The sequence below is a fragment of the Vicugna pacos genome, chromosome X (assembly GCF_048564905.1).
Source record: "Vicugna pacos chromosome X, VicPac4, whole genome shotgun sequence".
In the NCBI taxonomy this organism is placed as follows: Eukaryota; Metazoa; Chordata; class Mammalia; order Artiodactyla; family Camelidae; genus Vicugna; species Vicugna pacos.
In genome coordinates, this window is record NC_133023.1 from 3,775,005 (window position 1) to 3,779,502 (window position 4,498).

Consider the following 4,498-nt stretch of genomic DNA (forward strand, 5'->3'; position numbering starts at 1 on the left):
ATAGTATATAATAAATTCATGCTGTATATATCTTTTTTGCCCACTGTGACTTTCTTTTATGTTGTATGTTTCTCAAATATGTATGTGTGTATATATATATTTTTAAGGGTGTTCAATTTGGTTAGTCTCAGGGAAATTAAAAGCAGTACATTCCACAGTGACTAAATTATTAAAAATCAAGAAAGACTGGCAAATACCAAATGCGGAGAAAATGTGCATTAACTGGACATCCACCCATATGCGCTGACCCCAAAGCGTATTTTAAAACGGACATTCTTGTGTTCAATTCGGCAGTACATATACGAAAACTGTTAACAATGCAGAGAAGATCAGGACGGCCCCTGTGCAAAGATGACATGCCAATCCGTGAAGCATTGCACATGAAAAACAAAAACAGAAACTCTCAAAACGGAGCACATGCTCTCTGCCACCAAGGCCGAGAGCCCACCCCCTCTTTGTGGAACTCACTAAGAAAGAAGTAACTAAGCAAATATTACGTTAGCTGTTTCACAGCAGAAAGGAGTGAGCTCAGACCCAGAGCTGCGTTCAGATTTAATCAGCCCTATGTAACCCCAATCACTGGCTGCAATTTAAACTCATTTGCTGTGCATTAAAACTTCACGGGGAAGAGCGTTTCCTCCTGAGAACGTGCATCAACAGATAGTAAGTTAAGCTCACAGAGGGGGAAAAAAAAACATACAGAGTTCATACAGTGCAGTTTATATCACAAATGCACAGGCTGCATTTTACGATAGCTCTCAGCCGAAGAGCGGATCATCTTTCAGGGTATCTCGGAAAGGACGGTGCACACGTTTTAAATAAAATGAAAAAAAAATGCAAGCGTGTTCCATCCGGTTTCACTTCCCTTCAGACTTCCACGACCTTCACTGGCATTTTGCAACGTGCTGCTTAGGAAGACGTTGTCATGCTCCCCATCGCCCAGGGTTACCCATCACCTAAAGAGCGAGGATGGAGGTCTGCCCTTGGCTTAGGACTTAACGATCGCTACATTTTTACCGATTTAACAATCGCTACATTTTTACCGATTTAACAATCGCTACATTTTTACCGTGTGTTTCTTCTCCTTTCTATATACTTCAGGTAAGACTGACTTTATTATAAAGGACCCAAGGTACATTGAACTTGAGAATTGCATGTCCTAAAGCCAATGTTTACCTGACTCAGGCATGTGCTTTGATAGTCTCGCGTCCTTCATTTTTGGTTGGTAATCATCTGAAGTCGGTGGGGGACAGACAGACACCTCTGCCCTTGTCTCTCTGAAGCTGTACTGTTCGTCCTTGAAACAGAAACCCCTCTTCTTAAAAAGTTAACACAGGGTGTTATCTGCAACTCCCTCTCAAAACTGGGGCATACTCTCCTCTCATTTGTCTTCTTTCTATTAAGAGGGTCTTGGTCCTGAATTTCAGTGGTTGTGATTTATTTCAGGTGGTATGTTGGTGCTGACACCCCCGTGGCAGGAACCAGGGCAGACGCCCATTTGAAGTCCATTTCTGCCCAGTAAGTTCTGTCCCTCACCACCACCACCCCCACCAGCTTGTCACGGTTTCACGGCACCGACATCCCAGCCTGATCAATTTCTGATTATAAATGAGGTTCCTGTAAGATTGACTTTTTGTTTTTCACGCTCGACTTCATGTTCTGAAGTACCAGGGACAGAAATACGGATCTCTGGTCTCTCTTCCCTGTGGATCCGTTTCTAGAGTCGTGCAGCAAACACTAAGATGATGGCGTAAAACCTTCGCGCAAACCATCCTTGGTGCAGTCTTCTGTATTTAACTGAGTTCTGTCAGCGAAACTTCGGCGTGTCAGAACGTGCGTTCGACTGAGTTCTGTATGGGAGCCGATGGTCGGGCGGTTTCTTCAAACAAGAAACCCTGAGAATTCTTGCATTCACATTTTACGTCTCGCTTCGAAGAGACTGGGCTGAACCCTGCACTTTGACTTGTCTGCTTCGTTTTGTTTTACTTGTAAGATAAATGCACATGACAGGGATGGGGGGGGCTATTTTGCAAGCAGAACATCTTGGACTCAACTCAGATTCCTACTTTCTCCCTGGACACAGCACGTTTGTTTATTCCCGCGGCGCCTCTGTGCTTCCATACCTGACTGGTGGCTTTCAAACTTGAGTGACAGCAGAGCCACCTGGAAGGCTACTGCAGATGGATCGATGGCCCCCTTCTCTGAGGTTTCTGAGGAAGTACGTCAGGGACGGAGCCGCAGAAGATGGATCTCTGACAAGAACCAGCTCACGCGAGGCAGCAACTGGAGGTTCCCCCTTTGAGAACCACCTTTCCCCCACCCAGATTCCACTTACTCTCAAAGTCAGGTCAGCTTGCCCTACACTCCTCTCCCCCAACTTACAAAGAGGACCTTGCATGTTCTGCACTCCTGCGCCCTGCTCTTGAGACTTCATTCGGCCGCACACGCCATTAATTTCCATGTCGGAATTCCGCCCGTGTTTATATCTTAATTTGCTCACTTTGACTTTCCTTGAAGTTGTATGTGTCTCCTGGTGGTGATGCCACCTCCACAGATGAGGGATGTGTCAAGAGTGGCTGGACTGCATCGTCAGGACACGGTGTGGTCCGGGGGAAGTCTGAGTCCCACTACAAGAACCAGCGTTTCCTCCCCGCAGAAAAGTGGGAGCAGCAGGTTAGGAGAATTGTTGGCACCTTGCTGCACATCCACGGAGCGGCGACCAGAAGGTGCATTCAGGTCCCGCAACGAAGGCTCCCCTGCAACAGTTTCAGATACAATTCCTCCTCCTCCTCCCCAGCGCCACCTCCCGTCCTCTCCCTCTTGTCTTCTCTTCTTTCGCTTAAAAATCTTCTTTCTCCTTCTTCTCTTTCATCTCCGTCTCCTCTTCCTTCTTCTTCACAGGACCGATTTCTGCTTTTAGCTTGGAGGGAGGTGGGAGGGTGGAAATGCAGGCACCTATAGCCACCTGGAGGAGGAGACCAAGGTCTCCAGCAGGTGAAGGTCTCTCCATGGAAGGTTCACTGGGAAACAGGCTGCCGGGCTGGGCCGGGCCAGGTTGGGCTGGGCTCACCAACTGGCTCGCTGCTCCTCCGTGGGTTTGTGCGTGGGTTTTCTCAAGGCTGGCTGGAACTTCCTCGATGACCAGTGCTAGGAACAACTGGTCCTGGAGACGGAGGGTCTGAAGCCCCCCACCCGTCCCCGGTCCACTTCGATGCAGAGAACGCCCTCTCTTCGTTGAAGGGAAGCCTGGGGATGGAGACTGCAGCTCCCAGGATGCTAAGGTGGTAGGGCTCGGCCGCTGGTTCCGCAGACCGTCTTCCTGTGTGTTTCTGTTTTGGCTCCGTCCCTCATCTGCGCGAGGGCTGACACCGTCCCAGGAAGCTGCCCCTGTGCGCTCCCTCCCGCCCTGAGCCACGCCGGGTTCCGCTCTGCTCTCCTGCCCTCCAGTGCCCGCGTGCTGGCACCTGCCTCAGCCCTCCTGTGTCCCCATGCACGCCTTCCTCTTCGCCACAGTGCCCTGGCTTGATTAGCCTCTTTCATTTAGAGGCATTTTCCCCGCAGAGTGAGGGGGGATAAAGATGCCCATTCAGTGAAAAATAAGCCGTTCTGGAGATAAATTGATGGGATGGGAACGGCTGATTCAACGAGGATGTGTGTTTTATGAACGCGGACGCATAATTCAGCAACACCATCGGGATGGGTGAGTGTTTATACTCTGTTGAGCAGGGACTGAGAATCTATCAATGCTCAGCCACCCTTTGATTAATATTGACTGAGCCCTACTGGGTGTCAGGAATACACAGGGGAAAAAAGTTGGTATAAATCCCACCTTCCTGAGGCTGATCTTCTAGTGAGAGAAATGTACCTTTTAATCACAAACCAGATACATAAATATGGTGTTAAAATTGTGATAAAGGTCACGAGGTACACGTCTTGGCTGCTTTCAAAGAAAACCAGGCCCCATTGACAAGTACTGGCCATTATGCGTTTTAACTTTTAACGATTTTTGTAGGCAAAAATTATTGAGAATTCAGTTTTAGTTTCTCTACCTTTGACTTCTAATGAGGTTAAATATTTTCTGTCCCTCTTTTTTTTTTTAACTTATGTCATTTCCTTGCTGAACAGGATTCCAATATTTAATCATTTTCTCTTTGAGCGTTTTTCGATGTTGTCATTTCTTGATTTACGGGAGCAACTGATACATTAGGAATTTTAAGCTTGTCTCCTCTGAAAAATGTCGTGATGATCACGTCTGTTTTCTTTTTATTTACTTTATTTACATGTTGCTTCCTAATTTGTAGGTTTAATAAACAATATGACAGTGACTATTGGTGCATACAAATCTCTTCCTGCTTTTCTGACAGTTCCTGGAGGAAATATTCCTAAAATTGAAATTACTCAGTCAGAAGTTACAAATACTGTAAAGACTCATTGCCAGGGCTCAGATGGCTTGCGAGGAACATTCTAAAATGATTTCAAGACACCCGCACCCCAGTGT

The 4,498-nt window shown here is 47.1% G+C and overlaps 1 non-coding gene across 1 annotated transcript; it reads left to right on the forward strand.

Annotated features, from left to right (window-relative positions):
• The first annotated feature begins 278 nt into the window (after positions 1-278).
• Positions 279-386, forward strand: LOC116277231 (U6 spliceosomal RNA). The gene has a single exon (XR_004186710.1). It is a non-coding gene; the product is annotated as a U6 spliceosomal RNA (small nuclear RNA).
• Positions 387-4,498: the final 4,112 nt, after the last annotated feature.